A 19,494-nucleotide genomic window follows, 5' to 3' on the forward strand; every position below is an offset into this window, starting at 1 on the left:
CACACCTTGGCCCTGGATTGTTCACAAAGAGGGTGGGCAGTCCTACACTTGGGAAAGACTAGTAACAGCTCTGGAAGGGAAGAATCCAGCCGTAGCCAGGGAGCTGCAGTGAGGAATGAGCAACCCCTGCCCCGCATCCCCTCCCCACACACACACACTAGGGGTGGAAGCTTGGCCAAAGTATTTACTTGTTCTTTAGTTGAGTTTCTCATTTTATAAACTGGGAGTGATCCATCAATGACATACTTCTTACAGGAAAAAAAAAAAAAAGGCATGGTAGACATTAAGGACGTTGACACGACAAAGGCTGCCCCTGGCTAACCACAGTAGTGAAAAAAATCCAGAGCTGAAAGAAACTTATATATCAGTCCTGGTTTCTCAAGTGAGGGACCGAGGGCTAGAGAAGGCAGGCGACTTGTTGCAGGTCACAATGGGAGTTTGTGACAGTGCCAAGATTGGAAGCTAGGGCTCTTGCCTCTTTGTTTAAAGTTCTTTCCATGTGACCAGAAAGCTTCCAAAGGACACAGAACCCCTCCCAAATAAATAAGAAATGATTTCAGATTTCCGAATTACAAGATCTGCCATTCAACAAATATTTATTGAAGAGGTACTAAGTGCTAATGGAGCTGGCATTTTGGGGGGTCAAAAGAGAAGGGCAGGACACTGTTTTTATCCTCTGATAGCTAACTGAGGAAATAAGAGGCAAAGATTTGAAACAGTTAAGTAAAAATAACAAGCAGTATGTGAGAAGTGCCAAAATTGGGAGAACAGGGAGTCCAAGGGGGAGCTTGAAACAGAACGCAATGTCTCCCATGTCCTAGCAAAGGTTCGTTTAAGCTGAGTCGAGAGGATTTAAACAGAAAGGTTAAAGACCACCCCACTGCTCAACTCGAGGGGGTTCCCTTCATACTGGGGGCCACTTGGCCAGGAGAACAGAGAAGACATCCAAGTAAGCCAGGTTGGTCAACGCCCAGGAATTTGTATTTTTAAAGCCCACCCATGTGATTATGCTCAGCCGGGAAGTTCACCCGCGTAAAGGATAATGCAGAATAAATTGGATAAGGGTACACCGATCCTCTCCCTAGCTCATCCACAGCTTCTCTGGGGTAGGCACCAATAACTCTTTTCTACACTTTACTGAAGGGAAACCTGAGGGTCCAGGGACTTTCAATGATGTGTTCAAGGTCATTCAGTAAGTAGGGGGCACTCAGTTTCCTGCCAATCAATAGAAACAGGAAGACCACAATATACCGTCCCAAGGAAGATTTTGCTTCATTTCTCTGCAAGACAAGTTGGACCCTCTTGGTTAACCAGAGAGTTCATGGCCCAGAGTACGAAAAGGAGAAAGTCTCTGGAGCTGCCAGGTGTGCGGGATAGAGCCCAGGGTGAGGCCAGTTGCTGGGAGTTGGGAGTTCTAACTTTGCTGTGTGACTCAACCCAAGCCACTTCCCCTCTCTCTTTGTCCTTCACCTATTAATAACGATGCCCCACGTCACTGTTGGGATAGCTACCAGTGATGGAAAATGCACAGCGAGCTTTGTCCTGATGTGATTCCTGGGATCCACAGCCATCTGCTGACTGTTGTGAGTAAAATATGTGCTGGCTGCCTTCGGAGTAGAGGTATTTTCTTCCCCAAAAGAGAGAAGGCTAGAGGCCTGAAGCCGGACTCTGCCTCTTTGGGGGCACTGACCGATGTGAGGCTCTGGAGATCTTGGTAGAGAGCAGTCTAGTGTCAGGAGGAAAAAGAAAGAAAAGGGAGGTTATCTGGAGGGAAAGCAGCAAGCATTCATCAGAAGGAAAATATCAGAAGCCTTGGGCAGGACTGGGAAATGGTTAAAATTAGGCTTGGATCTTCTTTTATAAATTGTGGTAAAATATACAAAATGCAAAATTGACCATTTTAGTTATTTTTAGGCATACAGTTCAGTATTAAGTTCATTCATATCCTTATGCAACCATTGCCACCACCCATCTCCAGAACACTTTTTTCATTTTGCAAAGCCAGAACTCTGTCCTCATTAAATAACCACCCCATTCCCCACTCCCTCCAGCCCTGGAAACCACCATTTGACTTTCTGTCTCTGTGAATTTGACAACTCTCAGTATCTCAAATAAGTGGAATCCTGTGGTATTTGTCCTTTTGGGACTGGCTTATTTCACTTAGTATAATAAGCTCATTGTTTATTCATGTTGTAGCATGTGTCAAAATTTTCTTCCTTTTAAAGGCCAAAAAATAATCTGTTGTATGTATATTCATTTATCCATCAGTGGACACTTGGATTATTTCCACATTTTGACTGTTGTAAATAATACTGCTATGAACACAAGTATCAAATATCTCTTCCAGACCCTGCTTTTACTTCCTTTGGATATATATACCTAGAAGTGGAATTGCTGGATGTACAGTAATTCTATTTTTAATGTTTTTGAGGATCCACTATACTATTTTCCACAGTGGCTCCTACCAGCAATGCATAAGGGTTCCAATTGCTCCATACCTTGCCAACATTTGTTATTTTCTGTTGTTTTCTTTTTTATAATAGCCACCCTAGGGGGTGTGAGGTGGCATAGCATTGCAATTTTGATTTGCGTTTACCTAGTGATTAGTGGGAGAAGGCAATGGCACCCCACTCCAGTACTCTTGCCTGGAAAATTCCACCGTGGAGGAGCCTGGTAGGCTGCAGTCCATGGGGTCGCTAAGAGTCGGTCGGACTCGACTGAGCGACTTCACTTTCACTTTTCACTTTCACGCATTAGAGAAGGAAACAGCAACCCACTCCAGTATTCTTGCCTGGAGAATCACAGGGATGGGGAAGCCTGGTGGGCAGCTGTCTAAGGGGTCACACAGAGTCAGACACAACTGAAGTGACTTAGCAGCAGCAGCAGCAGCAGTGATTAGTGATTTGAGCATCTTTCCATGTGCTTATTGGCCATTTGTATATCTTCTTAGAAGACTTGTCTATTAAGTGTTTTCCTATTTTAAAATAAGATTGTATGTGGCTGAATGAAATTTTGCCATTTGCAACAAGGTGGATGGAATTAGAGGGTATTGTGATAAGTGAAATAAGTCAGACAGAGAAAAATGAGTACTGTATGATCTCACTTATATGTGGAATCTAAAAAATACCAACTAGTGAATATAACCAAAAAAAGCAGAGTCACAGATATAAACTAGTGGATACCAGTGAGGAAAGGGAAAGAGGAAGGGCAACATAGGAGTAGGGGATTAAGGGGCACAAACTATTAGGTATAAGATAAGCTACAAGGACATATATAATACAACATAGGGAATATAGCCAATATTTTATAATAACTATAAATGAAGAATAATTTGTAAAAATTGTGAATCACTGTATTGTACATCTGAAACATATAATGTATATCAACTATATCTCAATTTAAAAAAAGAATGAAAAAAACTGGGTTGTTTGTTGTTGAGTTTTAAGTGTTTTCTGTGTATCCTGGATATCAATCCCCTCTCAAATATGTGATTTATAAATATTTTCTCCCATTCCATGGGCTGCTTCTCACTCTGTTGATAGTGTCCTTATCTGAAACTCTGGCAGAACTGAGCGATGATTAGAACCAGGGTTTGGATCATGAACTCAAAGTTTCTGGATTCAAAATCTGGCTATTTGATATTGGGAAAGCTAATTAACCTCTTTGAGCTTGCCTTACTTTTTTCATCTGAAAAATGGGAATAATGTTTATAATAGCACCTAGCTTGCTATTGGATTAGCCAGAAAGTTCATTTGAGTTTTTCTGTAAAAACCTGAATGAACTTTCTGGCCAACCTAATATAATCAGGAATAAATGCAATCACATCTAAAATCTCACCACAGAATCTAGCCTAGATTAGCTGCTCAATAAATGGTAACCTTTATTAGTATTGGGCATAATAAGGGACCAGGATGATGTAACTGAAATCTGATATTAGTTATTATAAAATGGGTGAGTAGGCCAACAATATTAACCAACCTGAACACTGTAATATTACATAATACTTATTAACACTGGTGTAGCAAGTTGTAGTTTATGAATCATTTCAACATACATCGTTCATTCAACTTGTCTTTGCTGGAAACATAATGATGATAAGTCACAATCCTGCAGAGCTGAGTCGGAGAAAACAAGGCAAAAGGTCATTTCAATCAGGGCCATGAGTGCCAAGGAGTCAGAAGCATGGGATGCTGGGGAGCACAGAGAAGGAGCAGGTCAGACTGGGAGAGGACTTCCCAGGTGGGTGGAATGGATACTGGATTCCACAGGACTACAGGGTTAGGGGGAGGACAGGGTGCTGGAGCGGGCTGAGTGTTCTAGCTAGAAGTAAAAGCTATGCAAAGGCTGGAGGTGAGAGAGGCTGCCTCATTGGGGAACAGCTACTAGTTTATTGTGGCTTGAGCCTGGAACTTAAGAGAGAGGAGCAGTGTGAGATAAGCCTGGAGAGATAGACAGGTGCCAAAAAATGAAGGGCCTTGTAGACCAGGGCCAGGATTTGGGTCTTATCCTGAGAGTAATAAGAAGCTATTGAAGGGTTTTAAGCAGATTCACCATGTAACTGGCTTTGAGTTTTAGAAAGATAGATCTCTTTGGCTGCAGTGTGTAGAGCAGAATGTAAAGGATGCAGCCTGGGGCAGACCAGGTAGAAAGATGAACTAAAGAAGGAACCACAAGGGCAGAGAGAAGTGGGGGGTTCAAAAGACATTTAGGATAACATGGAGCAGATGTAGGGACTGATGGGATGACCTCAATTGACTGGGAATAACTCTGGTATTAGCATCATTCCTTCATTTGAGATGAGCAGCAGAGGCTGAAGAAGGTGAAATAATTTGTACCAGGTCCCAGAGCCAGAAAGTATCTTATCAGGACTCTGACTTTCCACCCTGACATCTCCTGTTCACTCCTCCCAAATATGCTGTTAGACGAGTCCCTAGATCTTTATGTATAAATCCCCTTGCAGGAACTCAAGTCCTGTTTCCCCACTGACTGCTCTGCAGCATATAATCCTCTTAGAGGCATTTTATCTGAGTTTTTAATTGGTTGTCAATGTCCTAAGCCTTCACACCTCTGAGCTTCAAGACATTTTCTTTTCCTTCCATTCCACTTAGTGTTTAAACCTCAACCTGGAAGCAAACCCTGACCAAATCCCAGGGAGGCTCAGATGAAGAGTCCTGGACTCAGAAAGAGTGAGCCCAAGTCCTAGGCTTAGCCACAAATTAGCTATGGGATAGAATGAGTCACTTTCTTTCTACAAACACCTATCTGAAAACCCAGGGGAAGAGAACAAGCAAATGCATAGTCACTCAGATTCAATAACTTTGGAATCTCTTTAAACAAATATTCCTTTAAATTGTGAAAAACCACTCTGTCATGAATGTTGGGTCAAGTGGGTTTCTGACTCCATAAGATGCTCATAGATATTAGGGATTTGCCTTGAAACCCAACTGTTTGCTCAGCAGGGCATATGTCCCTGTTCTGTAGTTGCTGAGCACGGTGTTATCAGACTTAAACTGCCGACCAAGATGTATGGGAATGTTTGGTTCTCTCTCAGACACTTGTACTGGCTAAGACTTTTTTTTTTGGTTGGGGGAAGTGCAATTCTTTGTTATAAAGCCAGCAGGAAGAGGGAAAATGAAGAGGTGAATTTACAGTTTATGGAAAAAGCCCACCAGGCAATATGCCTATCCTGAGGCATGGAGGAGATGGGGGAGGAGCAGTGTCTATGAATGGCGGGACCCTCTCCACCTAGACAGTGAGATGACACAATTATTCTTGCTTCAAACCCCACAAGCTAGGGGAGGCTGTGAGTGAAAAGGGGCCATTGGCAGTGACAACTCAGCCAGGAGCAGGGCCCCGCAGGGCCGAACTTCTGCTCAGCAGGAAGGATGGAGCCCTGACACTCCACCCCACTCCCAGGGGTGGGGGTAGGCTCCAGGCCACAGGCCTGGGCAGTGACCCCCTTGAGATGTGCAGGCCAGGTCGAGTCCAGAGACTCCCGCAGGCCTGCTGGTTCCCTGCCCTCCCGCGGCTTCCGTGAACAGAGGAGGGGCTGGGACTCAGCACCCTGTGCTCTTTACCTCAGGGCTTTCGTCTCTCCTAAGGAGATGGCACCCCTGTGTGTGTGCTTCTCTTCGGTGAGCACCCACAGCCCGGTCTGGCCGTGACACGTGGTCTAGGAGGCCAGTGACAGCACAAGTCACTCCCTGTGGCCGTGGGGTTGGGGCTTCACCTGGGGGCGCAGGCCCTCGTCGTACCCACCACCACAGCAGCACGAGCATCACACCTGGCCACAGGTGTGGAAACCTCCCAGGAGGCTTTGCAGAGGAGCCAAAGCGAGATGGGAAGAGGGCAGGAAGACCCTCTGGAGACAGCCAGGCCTGGGCAGGTAGAAGAGAAGCACCACTGACAGTGAGACGGATTCAAAAGCCCCGTGATTCAGTCAACAGACACCTACCTGTGCAGACCCCATGGGGGGTGTCGCAAACTTGAAGAATGTCTGGACCGTCCCCCTAAAGGGCCTGTGCTTTTCCAGGGGAGCCAAACAGTGTCCATACATCTCAGTGCAATCAGGAGAGCCTGTGGGGGTCGCAAGGGGAGCAGATACAGAAGAGAAGACTTCCTGGAGGGTTGAGTTTGGGGCCGGGCTGTAAAGCAGAGCTCAGGACTGATCAGGGAGTGTGCCCTGCCATGCCCGCCAGGAAGTAGAGACCTCTTCCAGCTGTTGTGACCCTGGTCCTTCCCTCGTTTCTCCTCTCCCAACCCTGATGATGGATATGCAAAGGAAAGGATGTGGCCACTTCTGTTGACCAACAGGGAGTGGGGTGGGGAAAGCTAGCACCTTCCTTTAAGGAAATCTGTCATTGAAGTCCAAGTGTCTTCCCCTCTAGACCATGAATTAGGGCAAGTCACAAATCCTGGACATCTGTCAATCTCCAGCCCCCAGCACAACTCCCAGTAAATAGTAAGTGCTCAGTAGATGCTTAGAGAATGGCTGAATAGCTAGGGTCTGGAACATTTGTCCTGTAACTTCAAGTGGACAAACCAGCTTTTCATGACCTGAGAAGACACTTGTTTTCCTATAATAACATCCCCTTCCTTCCCCCACCCCAAGACTCAGGCTTTTATTATAGCCAAGGAGACTCTGAGACGTCATGTGCACTTTAACACAACATCCTGCCTTTCTGGCCTCGCTCAGTCAGGGGATGCTACCTTCTTCTGAAACTCAAGTTCTCCATCCTCTTGGAAGACTTCCCTGAGAAAAGCCCTCACACAGTGACTCCTCCTACCTCTCCTGGCTGCACAGTTGAGTGAGTCATTCGTTATATTATAGGTAAATGTGTTTGAATCATAGAGATGTTTCACGTACGGCCTTTTCTCCCAAAGAGATGGTGAACCTCTTGGTGAGTCAGAGATGGTAGTCCCTGCTTTTCTGTGCCCAGGAATGTCTCCCAAAATGTAATGCACACAGTCAGTTCAGTTCAGTCGCTCAGTCGTGTCCGACTCTTTGCGACCCCATGAATCGCAGCACACCAGGCCTCCCTGTCCATCACCAACTCCCGGAGTCTATTCAAACCCATGTCCATCAAGTCGGTGATGCCATCCAACCATCTCATCCTCTGTTGTCCCCCTCTGCTCCTGCCCTCAATCTTTCTCAGCATCAGGGTATTTTCAAATGAGTCAGCTCTTCGCATCAGGTAGCCAAAGTATTGGAGTTTTAGCTTCAACATCAGTCCTTCCAATGAACACCCAGGACTGATCTACTTTAGGATGGACTGGTTGGATCTCCTTGCAGTTCAAGGGACTCTCAAGAGTCTTCTCCAGCACCACAGTTCAAAAGCATAAATTCTTTGGCACTCAGCTTTCTTTATAGTCCAACTCTCACATCCATACATGACTACTGGAAAAACCATAGCTTTGACTAGACGGACCTTTGTTGCAAAGTGATGTCTCTGCTTTTTAATATGCTGTTTAGGTTGGTCATAACTTTCCTTCCGAGGAGTAAGCATCTTTTAATTTCATGGCTGCAATCACCATCTGCAGTGATTTTGGAGCCCAGAAAAATAAAGTCTGACACTGTTTCCACTGTTTCCCCATCTATTTCCCATGAAGTGATGGGACCAGGTGCCATGATCTTAGTCTTCTGAATGTTGAGCTTTAAGCCAACTTTTTCACTCTCCTCTTTCACTTTCATCAAGAGGCTCTTTAGTTCTTCACTTTCTGCCATAAGGGTGGTGTCATCTGCATATCTGAGGTTATTGATATTTCTCTTGGCAATCTTGATTCCAGCTTGTGCTTCTTCCAGCCCAGTGTTTCTCATGATGTACTCTGCATATGTCAAATAAGCAGGGTGACAATATACAGCCTCGAGGTACTCCTTTTCCTATTTGGAACCAGTCTGTTGTTCCATGTCCAGTTCTAACTGTTGCTTCTGTTGCTAACTGTTGCTAGTGGAGGTGATGGAATTCCAGTTGAGCTACTTCAAATCCTGAAAGATGATGCTGTGAAAGTCCTGCACTCAATATGCCAGCAAATTTGGAAAACTCAGCAGTGGCCACAGGACTGGAAAAGGTCCGCTTTCATTTCAGTCCCAAAGAAAGGCAATGCCAAAGAATGCTCAAACTACTGCACAATTGCACTCATCTCACATGCTAATAAAGTGATGCTTAAAATTCTCCAAGCCAGGCTTCAGCAATATGTGAACCGTGAACTTCCAGATGTTTAAGCTGGTTTTAGAAAAGGCAGAGGAACCAGAGATCAAATTGCTGACATCTGATGGATCATCGAAAAAGCAAGAGAGTTCCAGAAAAACATCTATTTCTGCTTTATTGACTATGCCAAAGCCTTTGACTGTGTGGATCACAATAAACTGTGGAAAATGCACACAGGTGTGCAGTAAATACTTGCTGATTGAAGGGAAGGCAGAGATCTGATCGTACGTTTTAGGGATCCACAAGGCCCAGACATTCACTTGGACTAGGTAACTAACCTTCAGCTCTCAAGTTGCCCTAGAAGCTGCAGAGGTGAGAAACAATCCTGTTTCAACTTCAGATTGAGAGATCAGGAAATCCTGGTTATAGACCCGATTCTGCCACTAGTATGAACTTTGGTAAGCCAGTTAGCTGCTTTTGGCCTCAGTTTCCTCACTTAAAAAATAGGGATATTGCTACATCTAGCTAAGACAGCACAGTAGAATTTGTACATGCCCTCCTGCATGAAACAACCAAAAGAAAAAAATCCAGACAATATGAAGCAACAATTTTCAAGACACTATATATTAGGCAACAAAGAACAGTGATCCTAGAGAGATGGAAAGCAAATGAGATGAGCCCTATGAATGACTAGCTTATTTTTAAAACAACTTTATTGAGATATAATTCATATCCATAAACATTATAATTAATTATAATTCACATTCATCCATTTCAATTATACAATTCAATGGTTTTTAGTCTATTCACCAACATGTGTGATCATCACTAATGTTAGAACATTTTCATCACCTCAGAAAGATATCTCATAGCCTTTAGTTTTCTATTCCCTATTCCCTCCAGCCCTAAGCAACTACCAATCTACTTTCTGTCTATAGACTTCCTTATTCTGGACATTTCAAATAAATGGAATCATATAATATGTGGTCTTTTGTAACTGGCTTCTTCGACTCAGTATAATGTCTTACAAGATGCATCCATGTTGTAGCCTGTATCAGTAAGCACTTTGTTCCTTTTATGGCCAAACAATATTCCATCGTATGGATATAGCACTTTATGCCTTCATCAGTTAATGGACATTTGGATTTGGGGCTTCCCAGATGGCACCAGTAGTAAAGAATCCACCTGCCAATGAAGGAGACGCAAGAGACACAGGTTCAATCCCTGGGTCAGTAGGATCCCCTGGAGTAGGATATGACAACCCACTCCAGTGTTCTCGCTTGGAAAATTCCATGGACAGAGGAGCCTGGCAGGCTACAGTCTATGAGGTCACAAAGAGTCGGAGAGGACTGAACTATTGAGCACACACACACATACCTACCTTTTGGTTATTATGAATAATGCTGCTATACACAAGGTTTTTTGTGGGCATATATTTTCCTTTCTCTTGGAAGGAAGATATTCTTCAATTCTTGGAAGAGATTGTTGGATTTTTTTTTTTTAATTGAAGGATAAACACTTTACAGAATTGTGTTGGTTTCTGCCAAACATCAACATGAATCAGCCATAGGTATTCATATGTCCCCTCCCTGTTCTTCGTTTTCAAGATTCCTTTGACTATTCTGGGCCACGTGCAATTCCTTGTGAATTTTAAAATCAGCTTGCCATTTGCTAAAGAGAAGCCAGCTGAGATTCTTATATAGATTGCATCAAATCCATAGATCAATTTGGAAAGAACTGCCATCTTAATAATATTGTCTTCCAATCCATGAGCATAGAATGTGTTCCCAAATAATTTATTTCAGTAGTCTTGTAATTTTCAGAGTATAAGTTGTATATTCCTTCTCTTAGCTTTATTCCTAAATATTTCATTCTTTTTGATGCTACTGTAAATTAAATTTGTAATCTTCTTGGATTGTTCATTGTAAGTATACAGACACACAATTGATTATTGTATATTGATCCTGTATTCTGCAATCATGCTGAACTTTTTAATTACTTATAGTAGGTGTTTTGTTTTCTTTGCAGATTCCTTGAGATTTTCTACATACAAGATCATGTCATCTGCAAATAGAGATAATGTTACTTTTCCCTTTCCAATGCGGCTGCCTTTTATTTCTTTTTTCCCACCTACTTTCTCTGGATAGAATTCCATTAAATTGTTGAGCTGCAGACATTGTTTTGTTTCTAAGTGTAAGGGTATAAAGCACCTATACTTTCACCATTAAGTAGATTAGCTGTGGGTCATAGAAGTCCTTTGTCAAGGTGAGGAAGTTCTTTTCTATCTCTAGTTTGTTGAGTGTTTCTATCATAAAAGGCTATTGGATTTTGTCAAATTCTTTTTTTTTTAATCTATTGAGATGATCATGTGATTCTTTTTTATTCAATCATTACAATATACTACATTAATTTATTTTCAGATGTTAAACCAACTGTATATTCCTAGGATAAATCCCACTTTTCATAGTGCATAAGTGAAGTGAAGTGAAGTGAAGTCACTCAGTCGTGTCCGACTCTTTGCAACCCCATGGACTGTAGCCTACCAGGCTCCTCAGTCCATGGGATTTTCCAGGCAAGAGTACTGGAGTGGGTTGCCATTTCCTTCTCCATAACTCTTTTATATGTTGTTAGATTCAGTTTGCTAGCATTTTGTTGAGGATTTTTGTACCTATAGTCATAAAAGATAATAATCTATAATTTTCTTTCCTTGTGATATCTTTGGTTTTGGTATAAGGGTAATACTGTAACTCTGAATATTCACTGAAAGGGCTAATACTGAAGCTGAAGCACCAATACTTTGGTCACTGATGCAAAGAGCCAACTCAGTGGAAAAGACCCTGATGCTGGGAAAGATTGAGGGCAGGAGGAGAAGTGGACAACAGAGGATGAGATGGTTGGATGGCATCACCAAATCAATGGACATGAGTTTGAGCAAACTCTGAGAGATGAAGAACAGTGAAGCCTGGCATGCTGCAGTCCACAGGGTTGCAAAGAGTCGGACATGACTGAGTGACTGAACAACAATATATATATACACATATATCTATATGGTAAATGTATTACATGTTCTTAATTGTAAAAGTAATTGTATTACATGTATATACATACTATATATATAGTAATGTGTATATATATATGCATATATATATATATATAATGTGTGTACAGGTATACATAGAAATGATACATACAAATGTAGCATATATATAAACACATGTATGGGAATGTTTGGAGAAGGCAATGGCACCCCACTCCAGTACTCTTGCCTGGAAAATCCCATGGGTGGAGGAGCCTGGTAGGCTGCAGTCCATGGGGTCACTAAGAGTCGGACACGACTGAGCGACTTCACTTTCACTTTTCACTTTCATGCACTGGAGAAGGAAATGGCAACCCACTCCAGTGTTCTTGCCTGGAGAATCCCAGGGATGGGGGAGCCTGGTGGGCTGCCGTCTATGGGGTCGCACAGAGTCGGACACGACTGAAGCGACTTAGCAGCAGTAGCAGCATGGGAATGTTACAATTTTCCCTGGTGGCTCAGATGGTAAAGAATCTGCCTGCAATGCAGGAGACCTAAGTTCAATCCCTGGGTCAGGAAGATACCCTGGAGAAGGAAATGGCAACCCCCTCTAGTATTCTTGCTTGGGAAATCCCATGGACAGAGGAGCCTGGCAGGCTGCATCCCATGGGGTCATAGAGAGTCAGACACAACTGAGTGACTAACACACATGAGGATGATAGCACACTTAGGACAGTGGCTATCTCCTGGAAGGTGTATTAGTTAGTATGTAGTATAACCAATTACTCCCAAAACTTAGCTGCTTAAAACACACTTTCAGGAATCCAGGCATGGCTTAGCTAGGTCATCTGCTTCAGGGCCTCTCACAAGCCTGCAATCAAGGCACTGGCCAGGGATGCTGCTTCACCTGAAGGGAAGGATCTGCTTCCAAGTTCAGTCACATGGTTGTTCGCAGGATTCCGTTTTTCATACACTGTTGGACAAAGGATTCAGTTCCTCATAAGCTGTTGGCCACAGGCTTCCTTGAGTCTCTGGATGTGGGTCTCCCCATACAGCACGTGGAGATATGGCATCAAGCTTCATTAAAGTAAGAGGGCAAAAGAGGGTACCAGTGGGATGGCAGTCACAATCCTCTGTAACCTAATCACAGAAGTGCCATCCCATTATTTTGCCACATTCTCTACATCAGAATAAAGTCACGAAATCCAACCTAATTAGAGATTTCTCTAAAGACAACATACAGATGGCCAAGACGCACATGAAAAGATGCTTAACATTGCTAATTATTAGAGAAAATGAATATCAAAACTATGAGGTAGCACCTCACACTGGTCAGAATGGCTATTATCAAAAAGCCTATAAATAATAAGTGCTAGAGAGGGTATAGAGAAAGGGAAACCCTTCTACACTGTGAGAATGTAAACTGGTACAGCCACTATGGAAAACAGTCTGGAGGTCTCTTTAAAAACTAAAAATAGAACTACCATATCTAGCAATCCCACTCCTGGGCATATGTCTGGAAAAGATGAAGACTCTAATTCAAAAAGATACATGAACCTCAGTGTTCACTGCAGCACCATTTACAATAGTAAAGACATGGACACCTTAGTGTTCATCGACAGGTGAACAGATAAAGAAGATGTGGTATATATGTGTATATACACACACACATATGTATAATGGAATATAACTCAACCACAAGAAAAATGAAATACTTCCATACACATATCATACTAAGTGAAATAAGTCAGGCAGAGAAAGACAAATACATATGTGGAATGTAAAAAAAAAAACAAATCAACTTATTTACAGGACAGAAACAGACTCAAAGACATAGAAAACAAACTTACGGTTACCAAAGGGGAAAGAGTAGGGGAGGGATAAATTAGTATGGAACTAATAGATACACATTAACGTACGTAAAATAAACAACAGGATTCGCTGTATAGCACAGAGAACTATATTAAATATCTTATAATAACCTATAATGAAAAAGAATCTGAAGCTATACACCTGAAACTAATACAATATTATTGATCAACTATAGTTAAATAGATTAAAAAAAAATAAAAGCAATATAGCTTTCCTGGTGGCTCAGTGGTAAAGAATCCATCTGCCGGTGTGCAGGAGACAAGGGTTTGATCCCTGATCTGGGAACATCCCACATACAGCAGAGCATTTAAGTCTACTGTTGCAACTATTGAGCCCATGCTCTAGAGCCCAGGAGCTGCAATTACTGAGCCCATGTGCTGCAACTACTGAAGCCCGAGGGCCCTAGAGCCTGTGCTCCGCAATAAGAGAAGCCCCCACTCCTTGCAATTAGAGAAAGCCCAGGCAGCAACAAAGATCCACCACAGGCAAAAATAAATAAGATAAATTAAAAAAGTAGTGCACCAGGAATTAAAGCAGCCATAGTTGGTGAAAAATTCATTTTCACTACCCTTAGGAAGTTCCAGGTAAGGTTGGAAACTCTTGGCATCGTTTGTATCCAATAAGGGTGTTAATCACACACATGCTCAGAATGCAGATTTTTCTGGCCAACATCAATACACTTTATGATTGCTCTACTCTATGAGCCACAGAGCAGAATAAAATCCTTCACTTTAGGACCAACTGTTTGGAGGAAATAGCCTTTGGAGGAAAATGAAGATGACAGCTGTATGCTCATTCTGTACAACTTGGAATGGTATGTTGCCCATTCTCCAAATAGTAATTACAAACTTTAAGCAGGAAATTCAGTGCAACCAAGCAAATCTGGAACAAACGCCAATTATAGCATGTGGAGGCTCCAGTTACGACTGCCATATTCTCTCTCCCTTTCTTAAGAAAACACATCTGTGGCTCCATCACAGTTCTCTTAAGAATTGGTATGGAAATCTCACCTTTCTCTCTTGTGAAAGAGAAACCTTTCAGTACATACCCCACCCACTGCTTGCCCCTTGGGCCCAGAAGCACAGAACATGCCATTTTGGAAAGGTTTCAGGCCTGTGCTCTTTTTCTTTGCAATTACTTTAATTCCCCCAAATAATCCTTTGACTTTCCAATTCTCAGAAGAGAAACTGAAAAGATGAGGAGAGGGCAGAAACATCTAACCACACTGTCTCATACTATGCTTACGACCTCAAGCCCATTTCTTCACAAAGTGAAGCTTCTGCAGAATTCATAAATGAGAGCCTTAAGCAGGCTTTGAGAGAGTTTTCAAGCACTTCTTAAAATTCCCAGAAATAGGATTTACCAAATGTTCAAAAATAATTATGATGAATCACAATCGTGAAGAAACAGTTTTCCATCTTTATTACAAAGTTATTTTTAAAGTGTTTCTTCATGAATCATACAAAATAACTGATTGCAACACAAATTGTCATCTTCATAACTATTTCTGAGAGGGGGAAACTCTGGCTTAAAAAAAAGGCAACCAATATTTTAATTGAAAAAACTAATTTCTGCACCATAAAAAATGATACAGTAATGAAACAATGCACTCCTCAAGTGTAAATTATCTCATTATTTAATGTTACTATTCTTAAATTTTGATGCAATTCTAATCCAGAGTAAATCACTAAACTCTCTGGGTAAAATGGCAAATTCTTCCAGATTATTCAATTCTTTCAGGATCAGAGCAATACTGTATGTCAGTTTTTGAAACGGGAACTGGAAACAGAGAGACATATTGATGATAGAGTCTATGAATTCTCTGTCCAGACAGGTTTCTATTCGGAGTGAAGGGACGAGCACTAAATACTTTCACAGGGACTGACACTGCAAACCATTCTTTTTTTTTTTTTTTTAAAGGGGGAAGCATTTTAGTAAAAAGTGTGATCTCTACTCTCAGGTCCTTCTGTTCTCATCACTACTATGAATATCAAGCATCTGGTTGTACTGACACTCCTATTCTCAGGACACAATGTTCTGAATGAAGTGGAGGGTGTTTGGTGCTTTATAGAACTGTACTGAGATGTTCTCCCTACTAGAGCCCTCTTCGTGTCAGCTGCTCCTCCCATCATGACCATTGGCATTTCTGAGAGCACCCATCAGATTTTATGATGACAAATTATACATCGTATTTCCTATTAGACTGTGAACTTCCTGAAGGTAGGGATATGCCTTTTAAGTATTACCTTAAGTGTTTTCTAACACAATGCCTCAAACATTGTTATGATGATAATAATCATAATATGATGCCCTTACTATGTGTTGTTGTTCAGCCGCTAAGTTGTGTCCAACTCTTTGTGACCCCATGGACTGCAGCACGCCAGGCTCCTTTGTCCATCACTATCTCCCAGAGTCTGCTCAAACTCATGTCCATTGAGTTGATGATGCCATCCAACCATCTTATCCTCTGTCACCCACTGCTCTTCTTGCCCTCCATCTTTCCCAGCATCAGAATCTTTTCCAATGAGTCAGTCCTTCGCATCAGGTGGCCAAAGTATTGGACCTTCAGCTTCAGCATCAGTCCTTCCAATGAATATTCAGGGTTGATTTCCTTTAGGATTCACTGGTTTGATCTCCTTGTAGTCCAAGGGACTCTCAAGAGTCTTCTCCAACACTACAATTCGAAAGCATTGATTCTTCAGTGCTCAGCCTTCTTTATGGTCCAACTCTCACATCCATACGTGACTGACTACTGGAAAAACCATAGCTTTAACTAGACAGACTTTTGTCGTCAAAGTGATGTCTCTGCTTTTTAATATGCTGTCTAGGTTTGTCATAGCTTTTCTTCGAAGGAGCCAGTGTCTTTTAATTTTGTGGCTGCAGTCACCATCTGCAGTGATTTTGGAGCCCAAGAAAATAAGCCCTTACTATGTACCAGGTCCTGCATTCTAAGCACTTTATGTGATTAACTCAACTGATTTGTCACAGTGACCCTACATGGGAAGGACTATCCTGATTTTACAAATGAGGAAACAACAGGTTGAGTAACTTGTCCAAGACTATACAGGTAACTTAGGTACAGACACAGGATTAGAACCCAAGCAGTCCAGCTCCAGAGTAATGCTCTTAACCTCTAAATAGCACACTCTGTTCCCTAGAGTAGATGTTCAATAATTTTTAAGAGAAATATTTGAGTTTTCTCTAAACACATTTTTAACTTAAACATATAAATGAACTAGTCTTTCAAAGATACTGCCCTGGGAAGCTTCTATTGCTCAAAACCTTTTGTAATTCCTTCTTTGGAATTGTTTTCAAAGTCAGTTTATGAATTTCAGAGGAAAAGTAATCAATACATTGTGATCACAGGTCATTTTAATTAAAGACAGTGTCATTCAGTATGATGAATACCTTATTTTCCCAACAAATAACAAAGATACACTGATCCAAGCAGGGCTTGCTCTATTCTTGAGGCTTACCTGACCTTAAAAAACAAACAACCCCAGGATCACACAAAACTGTCCTCAGAGAGAGAAAAGGGGGCTTAGGAGGTGGGTAAGTACTGCTCACCATGGGTGGGCTCAGTGCTTAAAGAAGATGAGAGATGGAGGAAAGTACTATGGATACCCAAGTTGCATGTTGAGGCAAGAGTTTGAAGGCTCTCTTCTCTGTAATGCTCATTGGCCAGGTGGCCTAACCCTAATTTTGTGAAACCTTTGAAGAATGCAAGATAAGGAACACATAATGAGGAAGCTCAGGTGAGGTATGCGATGCTGCCTAGGAAGAACAGGCCTTTCTGGGATTTGAGAGTGAAACCATGGTGAGTCAGAGGACACAATGGGCACTCAGGAGACAGGACCACCTGCTCAGCAAAGGGCACCAGAGGCAAACTTGATCTGTTTCACAGGTCTGTCTGGAGCTGGGCCCAGTGAGCTCAAAAACGAAGGGGCAAGAGATGGTAGGATGGAAAAAAGTATTTGCTCATGTACCATTTATCCATTGAGCACATGAGATGTTTAAAGAACTGTGAGAGACAGCTGGAGGAGCTACAGAAAAGAACGTAATACAGTTCCTGCCCTCAAGCAGTCTGTGATCCCAAGGGACTCCAAGGCTGTGCAGAACTTCTGTCTTGTTGGTAAGATATAGAACAGTGAGAGATGTCTTCTCTAGACTTGCCACATCTTCTCTCTAGCACTACCATTCCTGGGGGTGGAAGGTGAGAGCAATCTTCTCTGGAAAGTTCCCTCTCAGTCTTAGAACTCTACTTAAGAGGCTGAGAATCAGTGGGGTTTTTTGTTGGCTTTTGTTTGTTTGTTTTGGCCGTACCACACTTCTTGCAAGATCTTAGTTCCCCAACCCAGGACTGAACCCATGCCTTAGGCAGTGAAAGTACACAGTCCTAACCACTGGATCACCAGGGAATTCCCAGAACCTGCATTTTCAAGCATGGCCTCAGAATCCTTTAGATTTTACAAAGGATGTAGGAATAGTCTTTCAAAAGATTTCCCTATGTGTTCCTAGTTCATTGGAAAATGTATTATTATTTTTAAATATAAATTTATTTAAACTGGAGGCTAATTACTTTACAATATTGTATTGGTTTTGCCATACATCAACATGAATCCACCACGGGTGTACACGTGTTCCCCATCCTGAACCCCCCTCCCACCTCCCTCCCCGTACCATCCCTCTGGGTCATCCCTGTGCACCAGCCCCTAGCATCCTGAAATTTTAAAAATCTATATTCAATTTTCCAATAACTTACTGTGATGATTTAATTTATGTGTAAACTTGACTGACCTAAGGGGTACTCAGATTAAACATCATTTTGGGGTGTGTCTATGAGGGTGTTTCTGGATGAGATTAACATTTGAATTGGTGGACTCAGGAAAGTAGACTGCCCTCCCCAATGTGGGCATCATCAAATCCATCAAGGGCCTGAATAGAACACCAGGTAGAAGGAGACATTCATCCCTTTTGCTTCTTGTACGCTTGCCTGAGCTGGGACATTGATCTTCTGCCCTTGTACTGAGATTTACAGCACTGGCTTCCCTGGTTCTCAGGCCTTCGGACTTGGACTGGACTTCATCCATTTTCTAAGAATTATACCACTGGCTTTCCTGAGCCTCCAGTTTGCAGACAGCAGATCTTGTGACTTCTTACTTCCATAATATTGTGAACCAATTCTTCATTATATTATATTATACACACACACATATCTATCTATCTTATTGGTTCTATTTTTCTGGACTAATAGAATTTGCCTGACTAATACATTTGCCTATTGTATAAGGTAGTGTTATTCAAACATTTTTCTCTTACTAGGAGTTGAATTCATTTTGTAAACACATTTCACAGAGAAAATCCACACTTAAAACATAAAACAGAACAACTCTGACTAAGGTAGGGTGAGGTCTAAAGCCTCCATTTCTCAGCTCTTTCATCCATTACTGATAATAACTCTCAGCAAGCTAGCAATAGAAAGGAACTTCATCAACCTGATAAAGAGCATCTATGAAGAACCTATACCTAACATCATACTTAATGTTGAAAGACTGAGTTCTTCCTCTATAAGAAGATCAGTAATAAATCAAGATGTCCATTCTCACTGTTTATATTAGCACTGACTAAAGGTTCTGGTTCCAAATAGGAAAAGGAGTACGTCAAGGCTGTATATTGTCACCCTGTTTATTTAACTGATATGCAGAGCACATCATGAGACATGCTGGGCTGGAAGAAGCACAAGCTGGAATCAAGATTGCTGGGAGAAATATCAATAACCTCAGATATGCAGATGACACCACCCTTACGGCAGAAAGTGAAGAGGAACTCAAAAGCCTCTTGATGAAGGTGAAAGAGGAGAGTGAAAAAATTGGCTTAAAGCTCAACATTCAGAAAAGGAAGATCATGTCATCTGGTCCCATCACTTCATGGGAAATAGATGGGGGAACAGTGGAAACA

General features: G+C 42.1%; 2 long non-coding RNA genes across 2 annotated transcripts in view; both read right to left on the bottom strand.

Annotated features, from left to right (window-relative positions):
- Positions 1-194: 194 nt before the first annotated feature.
- LOC113887211 overlaps positions 195-19,494 on the bottom strand; it is a 90,096-nt gene continuing 70,796 nt past the window's right edge. Inside the window, exon 9 of the long non-coding RNA XR_003509668.1 lies at positions 195-1,726. This is a non-coding gene — a long non-coding RNA (uncharacterized LOC113887211). The remainder of the gene's footprint in view (positions 1,727-19,494) is intronic.
- On the bottom strand, positions 9,344-13,127 carry LOC113887212. The gene is made up of 2 exons (XR_003509671.1): positions 12,572-13,127; positions 9,344-9,833 (listed from the first exon to the last, which is right to left on the bottom strand). It is a non-coding gene; the product is annotated as an uncharacterized LOC113887212 (long non-coding RNA).

This window comes from Bos indicus x Bos taurus, chromosome X (genome assembly GCF_003369695.1).
Source record: "Bos indicus x Bos taurus breed Angus x Brahman F1 hybrid chromosome X, Bos_hybrid_MaternalHap_v2.0, whole genome shotgun sequence".
Taxonomy (NCBI): domain Eukaryota; kingdom Metazoa; phylum Chordata; class Mammalia; order Artiodactyla; family Bovidae; genus Bos; species Bos indicus x Bos taurus.